The sequence below is a fragment of the Lepidothrix coronata genome, unplaced genomic scaffold (assembly GCF_001604755.1).
Source record: "Lepidothrix coronata isolate B3197 unplaced genomic scaffold, Lepidothrix_coronata-1.0 Scaffold267, whole genome shotgun sequence".
In the NCBI taxonomy this organism is placed as follows: Eukaryota; Metazoa; Chordata; class Aves; order Passeriformes; family Pipridae; genus Lepidothrix; species Lepidothrix coronata.
The window spans coordinates 1,515,860-1,539,527 of NW_016690447.1; the positions used below are offsets into that span (position 1 = coordinate 1,515,860).

Genomic DNA, 23,668 nt, shown 5'->3' on the forward strand with positions numbered 1-23,668 from the left:
AAAGAGCGAGACTTCCTGCTGGTTCAGTGTTCCTATGCCACTCTTCTTCTAGTCTTGTTTTATTATTATAAATCTAACCTTTTAGCTGACCTTAGCTGGACTGGCAGACGTGCAATAACAACTACTGAAGATCTTTTGGCAGTGTCTCAGGTACCTAGTGGATGACAAGCATGTTTGAAAGGCTACACACTCTGACTGGCTTGTAAGACACAAATCTTAGCATTTCTCATCTATTTTAAACCCACTCATTAACCAGTCAGTGTTGACAGGTAGGAAGCTTGTTGGAAAGTGAATCAGTCAAAGAAAAACCATCCAAAATAGATAGGACTCAGAAAGGCAAGTTGTCCTACTTCTAAGTCTAATGTCTTCTTGTTGAATAAAATCAGAGTTACTAAGCCAAATTCAGACATGTTTAGAAACTATTCCCTCAGGTATCAGTGCAGATGGAGATGACATCTAAAGAGCATTTGGCTTATAAAAGATACATATGTAGTCAAGAAGAGCTCTTTTCTATTCAACAGTAATTTTGTGTTACAAAAGCAATTCAAGAAAAAAAACTTTATTAAATTCTCAAGCACTTTTGTCTTCAAGACATTCTCAAACATTCTATCTTGGTCATTTGTTTTCAATTCACCCTTGCTCAAATAGGGTGAACTAAAGCAGGTTGCTCAAGACTTGGCCATGTCTTTGAACATGTCCAAGGATGGAGATTAAACCATCTGGACACCCAACTCCAATGTTCAACCACCCTCACAGCAAAAAGTCTTTTCTAATGTGTGAAGGAATTTCCTGTGTTTCAGTTGTTGCCCACTGCCTCTTACCTTCTCACTAGACACAACTGAGAAAATTCTGGCACTTTGTGGGTTATAACTGAGGAGACAAAAACCAGTTTTTCGAAGGCCCTGGCCCAGTCCTGTGATTCACCAACAGTTCCTCAGAATTACCATAAAGAGGTGACATTTTAGCCCAGTGCTCCCCAGCGTACCCCCAGTGTACGGTACCAAAAGTGAGAAAGCACAAGGCAATGATCAGTGTTACAGAACCTCAGAATTTCAGCTGGAAGGAATTTTTAGAGGTCATCTAGTCCACCCCTCCTGCAAGAAGCAGGGACATCTTCAACAGATCGGGTTGCTCAGTCCTGTCCAACCCAACTCCAGGAATGGGGCACACACCACATCTCTTTCCAGTGTTTCACCATCCTCATTATAATAAATTTCTTCCTTGTATCTAAACTGAATCTACTCATGCATTATGCCTCATGCTGTCACTACAGGCCTTGTGGTGGGATTTGTTTTGGCTTCAACCATCAATATAGATTGAGGCAGTATTTCCTAACAAATATGCTGATGGAGAAGAAGTACTTTTTTTGCTGTTGGGATAAGCAGTTCTAGGGTGGACTCTGCACAGCATTTGGGAAGCAAGAAATTCCAGTTTAGCAGCAGGGTTGACTGCTCAGGATCTGTTTGCATACACACACAAGTGAGCCAAAGTCTCTTGTCGGAACAGCCCTTGCTTATCCTTCCTCAGAGGCAAGTCACCCTTATGGCAAGTTATTATCCCTGATGCCTTTAGCCTTGACAGTCTGTGTGCTCCCAAGGCAGCCATGGACAGGGACGTGCCCTTCCAGTCAAATGTCCTGCATGTCCTGCATGTCGTTGGTTGTCTCTGACTGGTATAAATATTGTGTAATACTTTTTTATCTCTCTGCTGTTTCCTCTGAAGAATTATGTAGCTCTTTGATATTCTTTCATTCTGCTGAGTTACTGTTGTGTGGGCAAGGAGATGGCACAAAATTGTGTTCTGTGCCAGACATCAGGTGTGGAATGGAGCTGGCATGATAGCAGCACAGAGATACCAGCCTGCAGATGTTTGCTATTCTGCTCTCCATATAAGATGTGTGAAGAAAAGACTTGGAGTGGGAAGAAAATTGTCTCTTTGTTCCATATTGGAGGGAGACCTCTTTCACTCCCACTGGGCACTACTGCGTAAATAACAGTCTGTACATGTTTCTGTTGGCCTGGAATAGAGTTATCTTTGACTTTCTGTGTAGATAGTCTTGTCTGACATCACAGATCTGTCTGTAATTATTGGTGTTTGATTATAACTACATAATTCATGGTAAAAGTAGACATGCAGTGTTCTCCACAGTTTTCTGGGTCTCATGCATTTGAAGAGTTCAATATCTCCTGAGGGTAGAAAATACCAGCTTCCCTGATCAGAAAAACAGCATCTTTGTGGGCAAATACTGGGAACTCAGCAAAACCAACTGTTCAGATATCCATAATATTCCTGCTACAGACAATGAGAAAGGGTTGTTGTTCCTCCCCTGATGGGGAGGAACTCCCTTCCACAGGGATGAGTAACCAAAACTACAGTTGCACTTACAAGATGCTCTAATGGGTAGATAGCAAAGCACATCTGAGAATGATGATAAGTGATATCTTGCATTGTGGAATTCAGTAACATTTCCCACACAGTTTTGCCAAGCTAAGGCTTGCAAGGCCTTTGGTAACAGAGACTGAAGGGACAAAGAAACTGCTGCACCCATTTGTCAGTGCCCTGCCTACCATGTGATGCTGCTGCTTCCCTGCATAACATTGATGCCATGTATGAGGCCTCCCTCCAGCTGTATTCAAGAAAGGTCAGGGTGTGTGTGGAAAGCATATGTACAACCTCAATCCTGCTGCTGAGGGAGGAAACCCACATCTCGGAGCAAAACAACTGCTGGAGGAATTCTCTCCCAGGCCCTTTTTTATCAGATAAGCTGAGAGAAGTTTTCAGTTTCCTGTACCAAGGAAGTTTTTTTCTTACCAAAGAGAACTGGTGATGTGACAGAACAGGGCAGATGAGGGTGATCATGATGATCGTGTTCAGAAAAGCTTGTGGAAAAAGCAGCCACTTTGTCCATCATGTAGAGATTTCTTCTCAGGAAGACTTCAGGCTCTACACAGCTGTAGAGACCAATCCCAAAGAAAATGTTAGTGCACACACTGAGTGGTGTGTGGGCACATGAAGGTGTGAGTAAATGTGTGTGCATGTGTGCAGGAAGAACGATTTCTTAAAATTAACTTAGAATGTCTGAAGCAAATGTATAAATCCCTCGGTTCTTATATTTGGCTCATATCATATTCCCTGTGCAGCTGGTACAGAGAAATGTTTCACTCACTCCTCAGAGAGCTCAAAGCTCTCCTTCATAAGATGTCAGCGAAATACTAGCTCCTTTCTGCTGACACCCTACTCCAAGGAACAGTAACACCAGCATCCGTAAAAATAACTGTGTGGGCTGGGATTCTTAAAGAAGTGTTTGCTTTGGATTCTTGAGCCCAGTATAGAACAGGCATTTTCATAACAAGTAAGACCCTGTGAGGTCCCTTTTTCAGGTTTGTCCACTTTAAGAAGTCATTGCTCACTTCACATGTGACAGGAAAGAAGCACCTTTATCTTGTGTTCCTCTGTGATCCCAACTCAAAATGACTGATTTCATGCTATTCCACTGGACGTCCTTCCCACCTTCTGCCTACAGCAAACTCGTGACATGAACCTCTGAGAACATATTTTCTTTGAAAATGACTGTTGTCATTATCATACTGACCAATGGCTCTGGATCCCGCTTGGGATCAGCCAAGAAGAGGCTGTGCCACAGAAAGCTTGGAGTCCATGTGCTGCTGCTCTGGTGCCTGGGCAGAGTCTGCTCCAGGAAGAGAGGACACCCCCCTGTTTGCTTGGGCAGGCTGAGCACAGGCAGTTCAGATGCAGCCATTGCACATCACACTCCATGCATTCATTCCACAGCTGCCCAGCCATGGCCTCTATATAGATATTTTAGGGGCATTTTATGGACATTTTACAAGAGTGGCCTCTAGACCACTCCTGTCATAGGAAGTGTATGTGTATAAAATGGGGAGGGATGTAGTGTTTAATAAGGATGTATTGGATAGTGTGAGACCAGTGCATACCTAAAAGGTGTGGAATGAGGAGTGGAGATGGCACTGCTTTTGTCCGGGATAGTGATAATGGAAGCTCTGATATCAATATTCTTTTTGCATTCACTAGCACTTGACCTAGAAAATACTGTGAAGAAAGGTCTCATTGTGCCAACAAATTCCATTATGACAAACCACTACTGTGATTCCAGCGTGGAGCACAGGCAGTCCCTTGAGTATCAACCGAGAAATATTACTTGATTGAAATATTCAGTAAACACTGAATAAACGGGATGTTTCATGCTGTAATTATGACTACAGCTTCCTGTGAACTCCAGAAAGTATTATCCTGCTACATCTGTGCCTATGAATCCATGTTTACTGTCTGAAAGAGACACTGGATGTAGAATATCGGCTTGTCTAAATAAACTAGCCAAAGTTAACTCAGAATAAAGATTCTGGTTTTAAAAAGAGGGCTACTTTAAGAGATATTAATTCTCTGAGCTAAATGAGAGAAATTGAACAAAAGAGCTTTGGATCAGAATAGAATTACCAAAAAGGTAATTTTACACAAGTTGTAGTTCCTCATGTGCTCCTTTCAGCTGTGCTGAAAGCCCTGTTGGTGTGTCCCCATTGCCTGCAGGACCCTATGAGCAGGATTTGATGGGTGGGGCACTTGGTGGATAAGAAATTGGCTGGACAGTGGCACTAAAAGAGTTGCCCACAACATTTCGGTGTCCAGGTGGATATATTTTTTTTTTTCCCAAGCCTGTAGTTCTAGTTATCCAATGAGCACTTAGGGTTTTTTAAATCTTTCATATATAGGGTTTAATTTCTTCATATAATCTCAGCTAAAGCTAATAACAATTTGGACAGTTGTCTCCAAACTATTGGGAAACTCGCTGCTTCAGCTAAAGAAACTTAAATAGGCTCAAGACTCAAGTAGTCAAGCTCTGATGAGCCCTTGTATTGCTAAGTCAGTTCAGGTTGTCTGAGAGAAATGGCAACAGAAAATGGAATATGCTATAGGATGACATTAGGAAATGGCTTTAGACTCCTTCTGGTTTGATGTTTGGTCTGGCACAGAATGGTCATTCTCATGGTTCAAGCTGTTCATTTTGAGTGGAAAAAAGAAAGTCACTCTGAAAGGCGCTTCTTTCCATGACCTTGACATCTTTTGTAGAGAAGGGTTTATCACTTACAGAGATTCCTATTTCTTTCCATAGGAAGACAAGTCTAGAAATGAAGTTAGACCAGAAATTGAATTTTTAGACAGTGACACCTACTATACTGCAAACGTCTGAGTCTACAGACAAGCAGGATGGTCTTTTCCTATTCAAGAAGAGCAGATAAGGGTAATTGTTTTTCATGTAAAATGGAAATGTTGTCAGTGTATTATATTATATACATATTGAAATCCAGTCAATTAAAGATCTTATGAAACTCAGATACTCAGATTCAGGGGAAGAACTGTTTGTGGGATGAAGGTTTTCATTTTGTTGATGATTTCCTCAGTGGTAGAAAGGTGAGATTTCATTAGATTATTTTAATTTCATTGTATTTATATCAAGCTAAGCAATGAAGATTAAAGAAGTTTTCTGTGCTAGTAATCTAACAAAAGATGTTTTATAGAACTAATAACAGCCTTTTCTGATATCAGCTGACATATCTAGGAAACATGACTATCATATACTGAACAGCCTTACTTCAGCCTGGCTTCAGGATCCTGAAGAAAATTTTATGTAATCTATGTTGGACCTCAGCTTTAAATCTATTCCATTGAGGATCTTCAAAGTAAAGATTAATGCACACCTGTTTGCTGCTGAGAAAATCATCCTTTAGCAGAAAATAATTCACACCCAGTTAGCATTGAGTTAAGGCAGGATAAGTGGGGAAAAGCACACTGAAACCTTCTGAGACAAAGGAAATGGCAGCTACATTGATTTTGGCAGGTAAACCTCTGTAACCCGGTGACAAAGGGAAGTCTGTCTTTACAACGAGTGTTTTTCTGTGTGTGTGTGATAGATTAATCAACCGTATTCTAGACCCGTTGAGACTGTTTTACAATGTGACTAGATAGTGGGTGATACTAATAAGTGTGATTTACAATGGGCTGTGGTTTGACCAAAGCAGCAAGTGGACAGTTAAATGATGCTGTGTGTTTACATGGGGCTAAAGGAGATATGTTGATCATAAGGTATAATTTACGTATCTATGATGTGGACTTCCATTGAGATAATCTGCCCACATACCTCTTTAAGTAGAGAAGACTTATCAGGTGTATTTCTCTGTCAGGAGACAAAATTAGTTTTGTTACCTTAGTTACTTACAGTTGTAGATTAAAGTGGATCTGAGAACTTGATCTGGTGGAACTGAGAGCATACCTGGAGGTTTGTGTGCTCTTTGCCTTTCCTTCATTTCCCCTGGAGCTGTGGGTTGCTTTAGAGTGTGTCCGTGCCAGCTCTCTCAGGCAGACCAGCACACTGTGTTTGGCAGCACTAACACTGTGGAGGAGTGTGAGAATGGATGTTTCTGCATCCATCTCCTGGCAGCAGGGCACCATCCATCAGCGCCACTAAGGAGCAGTTTTCATTCCACCAGCCAGACTGTGCTGGTTTTAGAATAATGATCTTGGTTCAAGTAGCTTTTGACCTTTTCTACCTTCTCAAAGTCAGCAGTGGGAAGTTTGATGGTATATTGGCTAGAGCAGTATTTCCTTTGAGGATCTGAAGTTGCCTCCTATGGAAATGCTGAAGTATACTCTTCTCATATCATTAAGGTTTTTTGGGTAACCAAAAAAAAAGTAAAATATTGCTCAGAGAACAGGAGACTGGGGTAAAGGACTTCCATTTTCAGATGTTAAATGAGACAGAAAAACAGAGCACAGTAAAATGGCAATTTATCCATCATTTCTTCTTTTGAACCAGTGTACTGAAATCTGAGCTTTTTCCCTCGTTTTCTTTGTGAGGTGATTTGAATGGTCTTTGAAGAAAGCTTAACTGTAAATAATCATTTCCATTAATACCTGATACTGATGATGTAATGACTCTCTCATTGGTTGTTTGCAATTTATTTAGAGTGGGCTACAAAATGTGGCAGATTATTTGGTCATATATATTTGTCTCAGTATTTCTCTCCTTTGACTGTGCAAGGAGGCAGTGATGATGACAGACTCAGAAATGTGAATTTTAGATATTGGAAGCTCAAAGAGGATCCAACCTCTAACTTCTTCCAGAGGCACGCAAAGAGGAATTTTGGAACCCAATAATTTGCCAAGACCTGTGTTCATTAACTTTGAAAGGTGGTTTCTCAGAAGAGCTGATGGCTTCAAAACTAGTCTGTTGGATAACATTTCATTCTGCCTCAGTACATAAAGTACAGAAAAAGAGATGCCAGTATTTTAATAGGTTTCAAGAATGATTTAAAGGAACCAAAATCTGAAGAAACTATGGCCAAGAATTCAGTTATTGAACGCATAGTAAAATCTCCATCAGAGGTTTTTGGAGGCACGAGGAAGGACATAGTTATTCTCACTGTAGTGTTGCTATTACCTCTCAGGTGATTTGTCTTATTAATATAAGACAAATGGGTCACTGGTGAATTGGCCACCTCTCTGAGGGAATGTCTGGCACGAGAGATTCTGTCCATGGAGCTGAATCAACAGGGAAATGCAGAGGCCAATTACCTTCCCACCAATGGACAGGGCTTAAGGTAGGTACAAAGACTGCTGTTTAAGTTCCTGTGACATCCAGCTGCTTCCTCCTGCCATCTTCAGCAATCTGGTGTTCTGGGGAAAGGGTAAATTTCTGAGTGGCTGAGCCCCTCACTGCTCCATACCAAGGCTAAACTGAAAGCAGCTAGGTCCAGTTAGGAGAAAGTAGCAGCTGAAATTAGAGCTAAATCCTGAATTAGCTGTTAGAAAACATTCCTGCAAGCTGTTCTCTATTCATAACTGTTCTTTGAGAGCTCTCACCCTCATTGTCACCCAGAAGCCGGTTCTTCAGCTTTTCTCCACATGCAGATTCCTTCCTGCTCTTTCACAGGAGACTTTTACAGGCCCACAAGGTTTGTTTCTCTGCTGAACTCTGCATTCAGACTCTTCATGATTGTCCTCAGTCCTCTAGTTTTGTTTGTATGCCCTTTGTATGCCTTTGTTTGCATGCCCTTCCTAAATCAGTATCCATGCTGAGTAAGAATTTGGTGATGGCAGAGAATAATCTTTCCTTCATAAACATGCCATCTTGTGCCCAAAATCTCTGGGTTCCCAGTGGGGTCTTGACTGCATATGTCCCTCTGTGGCATGAGAACACATTACATAGGTTTATGCATCACTTTTGTGTTCAAGACTGAAATGAAGAAGAATTGTCAGATGACAATGGCTTGGGTACTTTGTCAGCTGCTTTATTCTATTGGTTATGTTCATAATCCAGCTCTGAAACTATTAGTATGAGTAACTGTGTAACTATGGAGGTAAGATTTGTTAAAAGAAACTTGTTAAAGGAGAACTAAGCTACCGGACAGTCTGAAAATGCTCAGCTTCGTTTTTCATCTTGTGAAATGCAATTAAACACTCCTGAAGGTTTGCTGAAGTCTAGAGACATTAGTGTATACACCTGTTCCTGTCAAATATGGTGTTGAATTTCTTCTGTGATTTACTAACATGACATGACTAATGGACTGCTGCTGATCCAGCATGAACTCTTGCTATAGAGCATGAACTGTGCTATTAAGCACTAGTGTTTGTAGGAAGTCCTTCTTCGTTGGGCTCCTGTGTACACACTTTAAATGTATCGATTGTAGAACTCTTTTTCTCCAGAGTCTTTTTCTGTCCTTTCATTTCCTATTTGATCTAGGTGGATCATTTTAACTCTTCTAATATCTTCTGATTATGCAAAGAGTAGAGAAAATGTGTAGGAGCACATGTGTGTTCAAGGGTAACAGCTGGGACACTCAGCTGTGGCAGAGAATCCCATGGCCAAAGGAAGAACTGCGTGCAGGAAAACATAGCAGGGACTTAATGTTTTCCTGGGGATTGTTGCTGAGAGTTACAACAATTTCCACTGTCACAGAATGGACAAAGGTTTGTCCCACTGTGTACATCAAAGTGGGACCTTGCAAAGGGGTAAGGTCTGCTGTGCCAGGAAACCAGCCTGTTTACGGTTACTCTGTTGGTGTACTGATCATTACAGAATTATTTTCTCCATGTTAGCATCAATGACAAGAGCAAAAAAATTCCAAAAAAGATATTTTTGTTACAACATTGAAGTAGTCTGACTCCATGGAACTTTGAAGAACAGTTTAAATACTTAATCAAACAGACAGAGAGCAAAAGGCTGTGACTTGGGTGCTGGACTGTTGGATGCTTCCAGGGCAGGTCTCACCTATCCTGAACTGCAGTGCTCTTCCTGAATATCTTGGCAGTCGTGATAGCCAGTAATTTACACTTGCAGCTAAAGGATATGGGATCCAGTTTGCATGAGCCTGGGAGCTGGTTATCAAACATCCTCTCTTGAGGATAATGTCCTGTAAGGATATCAGTGCCTGTCAACATAGAACACCCTCACAAAGTGTCAGATTGATCTGAGTCTTAAACCCTTCAGATAAAAATCCAGCTTTAAATGTTTATATCAGTCTTTCTGCAGGAAAACTATGAATCGTGCAAGGGTGTGCAGTCCCCAGCATAACAGCAGAAGGAGACATACGGTTTTGCCTTCTTGAATCCAGCATCTGATAGTTTAAAATCTCTGGAACAACAGTTTATCACATGTTTGTAGTCCCTCACAGGTGATTTGTATTAATGTTCTTTATGTGTCGATTTTCTTGTTGGAAGAAAAGTTTAACAGAAAAACAGTGTTGTGCCCCAGTGGTCAAAACAAATACCCACATTCTTTAACACCTTCTTTAACATTCTAGATGCTGGAACAGAGTGAGCCTCAGCAAATTTATGGATGATGCAGAACTGGGAGGTGTGGTTGATACACAACAGGGCTGTGTTGCTATTTAGGAGGATCTAGACAAGCTGGAGAAACAAGCTGACATAAGATTAGCAAATGGAAATGAAAAGTCCTACACGTGAGGAGCAATAATGCCATGTATCAGCACAGATGTGGCCAGAAAGCAGAAAAGGACCTGGTAGACACAAGGCCAGCAGGATCCTGAGCTTTACTGTGAGAAGTGTTTCAAGGAAGTTGAGTGTGGTGCTCCTCCTCCTCTGTACAGCCCTGGTGAAGCAATATCTGGAGTGCTGTGTCCAATTCGAGGCTCCCCAGTGCAAGAAAGGGATGGAAATTCTTGAGCAATTCCAGTGAAGGATCACAAGGTTGTTTAAGGAATTGGGTCTTCTAACTATAGAGAGAAGCTGGAATTGTTAGCCTTGAACAAAAAGAAGCCTCAAGGGAATGATGTCACTATGTGTAAATATTTGATTGGCAGCAGAAGACAAAGCCAGACTCTTCTCAATGCTATGTAGTGACAGAACAAGAGGCAATTGAAATGAATTGAAATGTAAGAAATTCCACTTAAACATAAGAAAGAAGATTTTAGACTGTGAGAGTGTTCAAACACTGGAAAATGTTACCCAAAGCATTTCAGTAGTGTCTATCCTTGGAGATATTTCAAACCCTACCGAACATCTTTTTTCTGGTTGACCCTGCTTTGAGCAAGATGGTTGTTCTATCTAATCCCTGACGCCTCTGATGACCTCATAACTCTGTGACTCCATGACTTCATATAATTTGGTTTTACATAAAGTTATAGAAGACAGCAAGTTCAACTCTGTAAAGGGCTTTTGGGCACTAGTGATAGTATTTGGTATCTGAATACCAGTCTGGTGCATGCCAGAGGGACTGAAAGTGATTGGAGTCATCCCACAGTCTTCCATGACATAGAATAAAAGAAAGGACAAAAAGTGAAGCCTTTAGTTTACATTCTGCTCTTGTGAAACCATTAAAAAAATTGTATCTGAAGTGTAGAAAAGGTTGAAGTCTATGTCTATTTGCTGAAGAGCAAGTGGACAATTAGCCACAATCCATTCTGTTTGCTTTGGATGATGTCACAAAGAATATGGAATGGATGACACATATTTATTTTAAAGCAATCATAAGATATTTTAAATCAAAGATATTTATTTATTTATTTATTAGTAAGTTATTGTCTTACAGCGCTTTGCACAAACTACTGATTTTGTGGAATTTTTTTGATAGAAAAGTTCTGCAAATTTTTAAGATTAGAAGTATCAGTTGAGTTTTTTGTTATATATGGGACATTTGGGAAACACAGATTTCCCACACATTGCGCTCTGCTGAACTTCACTACACACCCTATAAATTACAGAGGATTATCAGGATCAAAATGGAATATTAATAGAAGTGCAATGGAAAATCAATTTCTCCTCACTTTGTGATCTGTTGCCATACGTGGAGGATGGGCAACACTTTGCAGTGACACACTATTCCTGGAGTCAGGAGTCAGGAGCTGCCTGTCAGCTGGGAAGTGCTGATGCGAAGGTAACTGATCTTGGGAAAAACAAGGATCCATAATAGGCACAAATGTACACCTCTGAGAGAAAGTTTAAAATAGACGCATCTGATACCTTGTTTTTATTGCATAGACTTCCAAGTCTGTAATAATCTTGATCTGAAAGAGTGACAGGTACCTCTTAGAATATAAGAGCTCCATTACGTTTCCTGTCATCAGAGTTGGATCACCACAACTCAGTTCCACAGAAAGTATTTTTCTCGAGGGACTTTAGTTCTGAAAGACTTAACTGGTGAAACTGCTTTACCCTGAGTAATCCAATGCCCAAGAAGAAACAGTATCTGACTCCAGATATGTAATTTGATGCTTGATATTGGCACGTGTTTTCACTGTGGGTAATGTTCACCACTTGCACATGTTGCTGGGCTCTTTCAAAATAAAGAGGAACTATGAATAAATATTTTTTGAGCAGTGATGAGTGGATTAGATAGTTTGCAATCTTTAAGGCAAATGTATAATTTCAGAAGAAAGATCAGAGGTCAATCGCTGGGAAATGTCTGAAGAAAAGATCTACCAGCTTTGGGTGTATTCTGTGTTTTTCCACCCAATTTCATGGTCATTGCCCAAGTACCTTGATGCCTGTCTCTCTGGGTACTGAATGAATGCTCTGGGAAACAGATCTATCTGCCAAATCTCTGCTTTGTCCTGGCACTTCAGGGAGGGCAGGCAAGTTGTGCCTGATGCCTGCTCACGCCTCAAGTCCTTGTGAGCAAGAGTGCCAAAAGAAATGGCTGAAACCACAAAAGGAAGGGAAAGGAGAGGTATTGGTGAGGACTGGGAGGACAGAAAGTGTTTAGGGCACTCTTGGGAGACCTGAGAGAGGATGAGCACACTGGGCACTGCATGACAGGCTATTTTACAAGCAGGTAACTCTTTGAGACACAGATTGAGTATGACCTTCATGCAAACAACTGTGAGGCAGTGAGATCCTGGTCCTTCTCATAATGCCAGCCCGAGTCCTGAAGGGACATATCCTGTGCAGAAACAGTGTGGGGAGTCTTGGGTGGGCTGGAAAACACTGTCAGTCAATTACTGTCAGGTCACTAAAGGACTGATTTGGGAAGAAAGAAATATTTTTCTCTGAACAAGGTGGTAATTAGAGCTACTGCTGAGCAGTAAATGGTTTCTTACACTGCTCCGAACCACCTTTCCTTTTATTCACCTCCCTGTTGCTTTTTGGTTTCTCCTGCCTCCTAGTCCCTACTGCACACCTCTCTTTCTCCGTCTCTCCTATTCCACCCCATCAGAATTATTAAAATGGTCATGAGAATGGATGAACTCCTTTATGAGTTGAAAAGAATGGCTTGAATGATGATGGTTCACACTTGAGGAGTGATTGAAAAGATAATCTAGTGAGCTGAAGCTGATACAAGATGGATTTATTTGTATAACTCAACTGAGGAGAAAAAAAAACAAGGAGAAAAAAATCTCTTTAGGCTGAAGGAAAATATGAGGAGTAAAATGAATAAATGTAGAGTCCCTTTGCTAAATCATTATTGAGAATTAGAAGTACATTTCTGATCCTGAAACACCTATATGTTAGATCCAGCTTTTGAGAATTTTTAAGGTAAACAAATAAATTTTATTGAAATTGAGACCTGGAAAGATGCCATCAAATTCTGATGAAATTCTGGTCACTGCAGTGGTGAGCACCATATCATAAATTTTTCTTCATCCCTGTATTGTTCTACATTGTAACTGGTTATAATTTGGGACCTGATGAGATTACAGAATTGACTGTAAGGTTATGATTGTTACAGACAGACTGGTAAAGTGTCTAGTTCTGTGTTCTTATGCTTCTGTTTTCCATGTGACAGCACTCTTGCTTTTAATGTAAGCTCAGCCTTCTTTTTGGTCCCAGCTGGACTGTCAGGAGAACGATGTTCTTCTGCTAAAGGCATTTTTGCTGTGTCATGGATAACAAATCAATGACAGGGGTGTTTATCCAGTCTCTCAATCTGGACAGACGTGGAGAGCACAAACTCTATTCTTAGGTGGATATGCCAGAATACCCACTCATGAATAGTAATCTGTAAATCACAAAAATTATTTAACAAAAACCTTCATGACATGCCAAACATTTCTCACCTTTAGGAAGTGAATTGCTGGAGGGAGAACCTTGTGCCTTGTAAATACTGAATTTATAACAAGGGGTGGAAATATTGCACTGACTTATGACTTTACATCTGTTCTAAAATGACTCATGTGATGGCCTCTTCCAGAATTACTGTGGCACGTAATTACCTTTTTTTTTTTTTTTTAATTTGCTTCTCTTTGTTTATGTCATTAGCAGATTAGTGCTCCCTGTGCTCTCCAGCACCCATCTGCCTTCTCTTCTGGGTGAGGTGCTTGCTGACGGTTATAAAATACCATGCTAGGAAAGGGTTTATTCATACCACATTGTACTACTGACACTAGAAGGGGAATCACATTCTTCCTGCACATGCCAAACACTTTGTTGGCCTTCATCAGAAGAGCCCTGGATGCCCTGCATAAAGCAAAATCCAAACTTCCTTGTTATGCAGATAATCCACTGTTTAGTAGATGCCATGCTATAGGCTCTTCCCAAACAATCCAAGCAGCCATTGCATGTATGGATTGTCTCCTGGGCATGTTAACAAGCCTTTTTCAGGACTGCTTCTGTCGGGACTGCCACATGGACATCTCAGCTGAGGACATGGGGGACCTGCCACTCTGGCAGGAGTGAACTGCTGGAAGCCCAGCACCTTCCCCTGAGCTAAATGCAGTCAGCATCCTCAGCCCTGTTTCCCCAAGCTTTGGGAGACTCACAACTGTTCTGTCATGGCAGGGGACCAGAGATTTCCTCTGGGAGGGAAAAACTGTCAGATTGACATGGGGCCAGTGATGCTTTCCTAGTCTGGAGAGGGTGTGTTACCTCAGCTGCACTGCACCACAGCACCTCCAAGACTCCTCTCTGGCCCAGTTTTCCCTTCCTTCTCTCCTGTCCCTCAGGAGATGACAATCCTGTTCTGACCCAGGGCTGACTGAGCCATGTTGTGTGGTGGGCAGGTTCCAGGCTTTCCCACTCCTCCCTGTTCTGTGACTCTGAGATGACAACAGAAGGTTTAGTTGTGCTGCAGTGGAGGGAGGGCAGGACATGTTTAAGCTCAGAGCATATTGCCGTGTGGAATCTTCTGTGGTGAAATTCAGGAAACTCCCTGCGAACTTTGCTCTGTTAGTGCCTGTTGCAATCTTTGATACTGCGATGGGGGCAGGGACAGGTGGGGTAACACAGAGAAGCTGCTGCAGACATTTCTCAGGGTACCTGTGATGTGCCCAACATGATGATCCTCGTTCCCTAAGGAACTCTCATGCCACATAGGAGACCTCTCTCCAGGTGAATTTTATGGAAACCAGAGAAGGGGGACATTTCTACCACCTCACTCCTGCTATCAAAGCAGAAAAGGAGTCCTTCCACCTCCATGGAAAACCAGCAGTGGAAGTTTCAACAGCCTAGGAAGGTTTTCACCCCTTGACACAAAGGAACCTATTTTCTTAGCCCCCCCCCTCCTCCTCCCTAGAAAAAATAAAATTGTGAGTATTTGCATGAATTTACTTGCCAGTAAGGAATGGGATGACTGGGAAGATGAAACAGGGTGGAATAATGAAATTTGTGTTTAGAAACATTCATGACTTTCTAAGGAAAAAGGCATTATTCTGTGCATTCATGCAGAGGTTTCTTCCCAAGAAGAGTCCAGGCTCTGCACAGCCACTGCAGAATCAACACAAAAATGAAATATTAGAGTGACAAAAATAGTATGTGAGCAAATGTGGGTGTACTTTCATTTCTATTTAAATTTCCTAAATGCAGAAAGAAATAGTTATTTTAGTGTAATTTATGATGTCTTGAATTGTATAAATCCTTGTGTTCTTATTATAGGAAAAGATCATATACTCTGTGCAGCTGACAGAGTCAAATGCCACTCTCACTCCCTGGAGAGTTCTAATCTCCCCCTCAAATTTTAAGATGTCAGTGAAAAACAATCTTCTTGTTTCTGAAACCCAACTCCAAGGAGCAGTGATACTAACATCCATAAAAATAACTAGTCTGGGATCCTTAGGGATGTATCACTGACAGAATTGTTCAGGCAAGAACAGTGCAGATGTCCATATCATAAATTTGAAGAGGTTACTTGCATGATTCATGTGTGACAGAATAGGAACAACTCTATCTCATTTCAGCCTGCTACAGAGACAAAAAATCACATGCTCTGGAGAGAACATTCACAGCCCCAGAGAGTGCCTCCACTATGAGAGGAGCCATCCTTTGGAGACCGTATGGTGTCATATATTCCTCCAAACACTGGTAATTAATCTGCACAGCTCCTCACCACAATCAGTGGCTAATGATCGTTTCCGTTCATTCAAAAATCTGCCACAAAAATTCGTGAGAGGAGAACCAGGCTCCTGATCCCACACACAAGAAAGACATCAGGATTGGGATGTGCCAGCCAGGAGCACCTGGGGTATGGGGCAGAGTTCAGGGAAAGCCTCAGCACATCTTCCTGCCTCATTCCTGTACTTTGTCAGCCTCAGACACCACCAAGGCCCACAGCCACTGCCAGGGGACACTGCACTGGGCTGGCCTTTGGGTCAACACAGAGCAACTGCCATGTCCTGACATGTCTGTCACAACAAGCCAAAGGGCAGCAGCAAGGCAGGGAGATCCCCCCTGCAAAGAGGACTTGGAGAGTCTGGAGCCCACGGGCTGCTGCTCTGGAGCCAGGACACCCCTTTGTTTGCACAGGCAGCAGCCAAGCACAGGCAGTGCCAGTCCAGCCACTGCTTGTGGCTCTGGGCAGAGTGCACACCTGGCAGGCAAAGTATTCTGTGCATTCATGGAGTGGTTGGAAAGCTGCTGGAGCCAGGGCTGGCTGGGGTCTCTCCTTGTCTGGGCAAAGCAGCGCAGGCTGGGCTCGGTGATACTGGTTCCAGGTAATGCTGGTTCCAGGTAATGCTGGCTCCAGCTGAGAGTTGCTTCAGACTGACATTGGTTTTGAATTTGGCAAGTGATTCATGTGAAGTGCCTGAGACAGAGCCATGGGAGGCAACGCCCCATAGGATGGATTTGCAGGGATCTGTTCCACCTAAAAGCAAGTGTGTGGCTCACCAGTGTCCCTTGGGTGCTGGCCAAGGCCCAAGAGCCATAAGTTGAACTCTTCCAGGCTCCACACTCAAGGGAGCTTCTTTGTTCCCCCGAGGTCTCAAAATTCTATCTTTACTCTGTACCCCTTGAGTCAGTAATTTCTGAGTGTGTAGTGCTGGGACAGCACAGAATATTTCAGCAGAGGTGCCACTGGCTCTTTATACAGAGCCATCTGTGCTCCCCTAACAGTTTCCAAAGTACCACAACTGGGGCACTTGACATCATTGTGCCTATTTGGGAAACCCACTGAACACGTGATTTTTGCTAATGCTCTCACCTCTTATTTTCCGTCACCCTTTGCTGTTGTGCTCTCTTCTTACCTCTGAGCTAATGGGGGAGTGTTTTATTTACTGCAGTGTTACACAGCCCATGTGGATCAAATATTAAGTTACTGTCTAGGTTGTTAAGGCAACAACAAACTCAATCAAAATTTTCTTGTTATAGTGCAGATTGTCCAACAATCACAGATATCTTGGTACATCTGTGACTGGCTTTAGATGCAAGGGATTTAATGAGTGGTAGAGGCTTCTCCCACAAGGTTTGTAGCTATTCCACCTTTCCCAGAAGAGTTATTGCAAGAACTCTGCCAATTTAAAAAGTGTCGTCATACCTTTTGTTGCTCTTTCATCCTGGGATTTCCTATTAGTTTCCTTAATTAGCACTTTTTGTTGGCTTTCAGTGACACTGATTGAATACTGATGCCCATGATGTGTTTTAAGGCTGAAGGACTGACAAGTTGACCTGCCAGTCCAGTAAAAGCACAGGTATTGTCCATTCTCCCTCTACATTACTGTTTTCATCCTCCTATATTGCAGACCAGGAAAGATATCTTGACCTGAAATTTTCTCATCAGGGCAGGACTACACCTATAACAAGCCTCCAGCACCTATAGTCCGGATAACCACAGTGTAACAGAGCCAGCAGTGGGCAGCAATAGGGTTGCTCACACCAGCATCCCTGGCAGGAACACCCACATACTGGGGGGTTCCTCAGGGACCCCTTTACCTACCAGCAGCCGGTTTGCAAACTCTGCCTGCTTTTCTCCAGCATGACTTCTCTCACTCAGGAGAGCAGTGGCTGGTTAAGGCCAGGACACTAATAACTCCAGTAATTAGAGAAGCACTGTGTCTGTGGGTGTGCAGGGAGAGCAAGCTCATCAGATGGGGAAAAAGATATTTCTTCTTGGTTCCTTTTCCCCGCTAACCCCAAAAGATAAGTTTGTGGATTGTAGCTCTGGCTTGCGGTGTACATGTCCTATTGATGACATCATCAAAAACTTTGCCTCTTTGTGTGTGATATTCTTTTGCTTAAGGTAACAAGCAGCCAGCAGCTGACAGGAAAGGCTCCAACAAGTAGCCCCGTGTCCTCATTTTTACACTAAAATGCCTCTATTCCTTAGCTGCTTAACATCCTTTGGATGATGGAGGTTCATGATTTACCTGTGCTGAGACGATCTTCCCTAAACACTCACAGCATCTCCTCTCCCAATACCTCGGAGGGATATGGGAGCTCAGCTGAAATATTTCTTGTCTGTGACATATCTGCTTTGATCCTGTATCTGTTTATTTTATTGCTACAGATAGGAAATAGTGGACGATGTAAAGACAGGTTGTTGCTCTCTACTTGTTAGAGCTTGAATTCCTAGCTGAGAAAAGCTTCAGGCTTGCTTGCCACCATGAATCACATCTGCCTTGTCCAGCTGAGACTACAGTACCTCAAGAACAGTGCTAGGTATGGCTGTCATTGGAGTCTGTTTTCTCATCATCTGGCTCCAGCTTGCATTAAATAGGTGGCATGTTTAACACCAGGACTCTGTTTCACTGAGGTACAGGATTGTTTGCACAGCTATTAGCAGAAGTCTGCTAATGCAAGGGCAACAAAAAGCAAATCTGATGGAGCTGGGAATTATATGTCCCTGGATGTGCACGAAAGACCCACATGCATTTGTGAGGGCTGGAGGACAGACTGAACACATTTTGAATCACCAAAACTGGTCTTGGAAAGGAGAATAACTCAGTTAACTGCAATAAGCTTTACCTGACAACTGACAACTTCTTTGGAAGTTGCAATTAATGGTTTACTGTTTCATTAATGAGTACATAAGTGGGGTGCAGGAGTAAATGTGACCCCTAAGATTTTAGTCTAGTTGCTATATAATCTTCAGAGAATGTAGGTGTAGTCCCATGAGGTTGGGATGTGTGTGATGTATTTGCTCGGCAGAAAGCTTTTGCTTAGAAATAGAAGCCCATTTAAGTAAGAAAACATACAGAAGGTCCATGGAGAAAAGACATTTTAACAGAGAGAGACAGTCTGAGTTTTGAGGCCAGACCATCATGTCCCTGAATTACTTTTTTTATTTTTGTGCCACTAAGTCAGGTGCCAGCACAAGTCCCTACCATCTGGGATTGCACTGCACTCCAGGGATCCTTTCTGTGCCACTGCAGCATTCTGATAATTCTCACATGAATGGGGATGGGAATCTGTCATTGGTTCCAACTTTCAATGCCAAAGGACACACCCAAAGGTTTAACTTGCTGCTGCATCCTCACACACAGGCAGCACAGGCCAATGAACTCAGCCTTGTCTCCCTGTGCAACTGGAACAGATCAGCACCAAGCTGCCATTCTGTGTTCTTGTGAACTGTGAACTTGTAAGGCTGTGTCTTGCTCTGAATCCAGGAGTGTCTGCCTGCTGTGTTTAGTAGGTTTGGGATTTTGAGGCTTTTTTTTTTTTTCCCAGAGTGAGAAGAAATCTGGTACCAGGACCTTCCTGTAACCAAGAAGGGAATGGTTTAAATTGCTCTGCTGACTAGAACTGGAATCAAGTTAATGTGCAGACACACCATCTCTGGAGCTCATCTATGGACAAAGGGCAAGAGGCTGGGTTCACACAGGCTGAAGAGGTATTTACTGTAATTTATTGTGATTTGACAAAAGAAACATTGTCAGAAAGAGGTGCAATAGGAAACTTAGGTGAAAGAAACAGATAGACCACAAAGTCCCCAAACAGGTGAGAAAGCTTCAGCTCACCTGTTTCATTGAGTAAAGTTAATTCTTGTCATTAGTTTAAACAAGGAACAGCCACCAATTTCATACAATTTAGGAACTACTGACAACATGATCCTTGGGCATCAAGTTGGACTACAGTTCAACTATCAGTTCAGCTGGTGGGACAGACTGTGGTAACGGCTGAGCTTCAAAAAGGTATGTTTACACAGGAGGCTTGGATATTCCACTGCAGCAGCACCTTAAAGAAAGGAGACATCACTTAGTGCCATGGCCTAGTAACCGCAGCGGTAGCGGATCAAGGATTGGACTTGATGATCTCGGAGGTCCCTTCCAACCCAGCTGATTCTATTATTCTATTAACATCTCTTTTCTGCACCAAAAGTTGTGGACTCGTTTTAGCTGTGATAGAGTTAAATTTCTTAATAGAGTTTGCGTGGGGCTGTGTTTTGGATTTGTGATTAAAACAGTGTTGGTGATAGCAGGCATGATTGCATTATTGCTGAACTGTGCTTACACAGTACCAAGCTTTGCTGCTTCTCACATTGTCCCACCAGTAGATTGGCTGGAGGGGGTACAAGAAGCTGGGAGAGGACACAGCTGGGACAGATAACCCCAGCTGACCAAAGGAGTATTTCATACCATATAATGTACGTAATATAATGTTCAGCAATTAAGTCTGAGGGAAGAAGATTGGGGGACATTTGGAATTATGGTATTTGTCTTCCCAAGTCACCATTACTTGTGACGGAGCTGCTTTCTTGGAAATACTTAAAACTTCTACCTACCAACAGGAAGTTGTGAATGAATCCAATCACTCTAGCAAAGAAGAGACCATGGAGTTACAGATTCACCTCTAACTCCATGCTGCTTTCCACTCTTTATGGGCAGACACATTCTGACCAAAGGAGCAGAGGGCTTGAGGGAAGTGTAGATAGGAAATGGTGGAACATGTAAGGGTAGGTCGTTGTCCTCTACTTGTTGGGAGCTTGTAACCCAGGTAACGTGCTCTAGGTCACGTGCCACTTTGGTAGCGCTTCACTGGACCCGCTCCAGTTTCTCCACATCCGACTTGAACTGCAGAGCCCAAAATGCAGTACTGTATTCCAGGTGTGACTGCAGCAGCCCAAAGTACAGGAGGGTAACTTCTTTCAGTCTCTTAGACACAATGTTCCTAATGCAGCCCACTCTGGGATTTGCTTTCCTCAGGATGAGAAAGCACTGCTGGTTTACAGTCAAACTGCCTCTCACAAAACCCCCACATCCTCCCTAGCAGGGCTGCTGCTGAGACACTTCCCTGTCCACACAGTGTGATTCTGCCCCAGCTGGAAAACTGCACTACTTAATGATCTTCAAGAGGTTTCTATTGGTCTCATCCTCAGGTTTATCAAGGTCCCCCTGGGTTGAATCTTGGCCATATTCAGCCACTCCCATGGATTAGTGTTACCTGCAAATTTGCCAAAGATGCAGTCTGTGACTCACTCACAGGGTATTGATGAAGATTTTGAAAGATAAATGCCTTGTTATGAACCTCAGGGGTACTGTTCTCATTAACAACTGCCAGCCAGATACTAATTAGCTGATGATTTCTACTCCTGGAACAGCTTAGACGATTTTCCAAGGTCATGACCACCCATTTGTCCACCCCATCCTCAGCTTCCAAATGAGATAAGATATATTATGAAAACACTTACAGTTTTACAAAGCCTGAAGATGTTTAGCAGTGTAATTCAAAATGTGTGTTATTTCCACCACTATCTCCTCATCCACGCACAAAGGGAAGCCTTCCAGTTCGTGAGATGAATAGCACGGAAAAAACATGGATGGGGGCTGCAGGATGGGGTGTCCTAATGGGATACAGATCAGCAGTCTTGAGATGCCTCCACTTTCCCACTCGACCTGTGCTGCCTTGCTGGCATGTGATTCTTACTCCTGAATTCACAGTCACAGAACATGGGGGAGGGGGAGCCATTGCTAAGGGATGGCAGAGAGTGAGGCAGCTGCCTCTCCATCTGAAGAAGGATTTATTTTCAGCCCAGCAAAATCCTTCCTCTTCCATGGGAATGTCAGCACCGCAGAGCCTTGCCCAATCCTTGTTGCTCTGCCTGTAGCCAGTCTACCCTTGTTCTGCTTCTTCTCTTCTGACTCTGCTCTGCTTTGCATTCATCTCTAGTGGAGTCCAGACCTGAAGAGATGGAAACATTGGCAGAAAGTTAACAGAGGCACAATCACTTTTAATTTCCTTTTTCCATCAAGGTATTGTTGCTTCTCCCAGCAGGTCCTTCCTTTCCCAGGGACAGATTTCACTGTTGCTCCTCCAAACCTTTCCAGAGGAACACTACAGCTACACTAGCAAATTAAACATGTCCAGGAACTTAGGTCAACTGGCACAGGACTGTTTATACTTATAGAAGTAAACTATTTCTGTATCCAGAATGGTAAGGCTGGATGCAGGGTCTATTGGGAATGGTCCCAGAAAATGCCAGCTGTCCAGTTATGCCTTCAAATCTATTTAGGAGAAGTGTAGCTGGCACAGGTTAAAAGCTTGACAAGAAATCAGCTAATGGTTTGTCAGAATAAGTGATTGGCCTCCCCTGTGTGCAGCCATCCCCTGGCACAGTGCAGTGCACTGCAAAGACATTACAAACCGGACTTTTCTCCAGTGTAATTTACTAATATCTGTTAAATTAGAGGAGACAACCAACAGAACTGAGGACTTTGGATTCTTTGTAAGAAGCTTATAGGCCAATATGCCAGTAAATATAAATTAGTCATCAGTGGGAGAAAGGTCAGCTTTGTGAAAGAAGATAAAGCTGCCACAAAGGATGAATTGCTCAGATTATTCGGGGGGTGTTCTTGTGAGTGGACAAGTGACTGAACATGAGTCTGGGCAATTTTTGCTTCTTACAGAAGAACACTCAAGAATAGGCTGGTTACAAATTTTCTTTGATTTCACCATGCCAAGTGGCAGGACAAGGGATAAAGGTTTTAAACAGAGAGAAGAAATTTAGATTAAACATCAGAAAAAAATTCTCCCCTGTGAGGGCGAGGAGGCCCTGGCACAGGTTCCCAGAGAAGCTGTGGCTGCCCCATCCCTGGAAGTGTCCAAGGCCCGGTTGGATGGGCTTGGAGCAACCTGGGCTAGTGGAAGGTGTCCCTGTCCAAGGCTCTTTCAGACCCCTCCCAACCCAAACCATTCTATAATTGATTCTTTGATTAAACTGCAGAAAATTAAAGAAATGCTATCTATACTGATACTTTCAATGGCACAAAAGGCCTGGATGTCCAATGATTTTCCATGATGTTCTTCTGATGCTTATTTCCATCTTGGACCTCTATAAACATAATCCAAATTACTTTTCCCTGCCCACTTTGCCTTGAAACTTGAATGTATTGTTTAGTTTATTTAGTCTATTTTATTTGATATTGTTCATTGAACTTACTTCTGGAAATCCTGATCCTGTAAACAAAGAGCAGAGATGGAAAAAAAAAAAGCCTCACTGGTATTTTGTCACAGATTACCTAAGAATTTTCAGGTTATTTTTTCCATATGCTTTAGTTCAACTTTTTCTGCTAAATTACTCTTCAGTATTTCTTACTTCTGTTTCTATTGCCTTTGTGAGTTCTCTCAGTTCAAAGCACTAATGACAGTATATGTCCATGCAAAGCTTTTGCTAATATATAAATCTTCTCCTGGAAGATTTATGCAACCCTGTGCTAATGTCATGGGTTGTATCATCTGCCAAACTTCTGATATGCATCTAAGCCATTCATGAAATCATGCTGGTTTGGAATGATTTAACCAACGCACTTTCAAGCAAGATATGTAAATCACTTACATTTTTCATCTAAATTCTCTTCCTTTATACTTTAAGTTTTGTTTAGTCAAAATGTGGGGCCTCTGGTGGTCTAGTGGTTAGGGTGCAGGACTCTCACCGCTGCGACCCGGGTTCGATTCCCAGCCCCCCGGGCAGATGGAGCTCGTCAGCCTTGTAAGGCAATCCATCTAAGAGAAGGTCACTCTAAACAAACCTACG

The 23,668-nt window shown here is 42.5% G+C and overlaps 1 protein-coding gene and 1 long non-coding RNA gene across 2 annotated transcripts in view; one reads left to right on the forward strand and one right to left on the reverse strand.

Annotated features, from left to right (window-relative positions):
• Window positions 1-23,668, forward strand: part of LOC108507719 (myosin-4-like) — a 127,225-nt gene that overhangs the window by 31,150 nt on the left and 72,407 nt on the right.
• The window catches only part of LOC108507729, a 12,636-nt gene continuing 10,612 nt past the window's right edge, over window positions 21,645-23,668 (reverse strand). The window contains exon 2 of the long non-coding RNA XR_001878244.1: window positions 21,645-21,816. This is a non-coding gene — a long non-coding RNA (uncharacterized LOC108507729). The remainder of the gene's footprint in view (window positions 21,817-23,668) is intronic.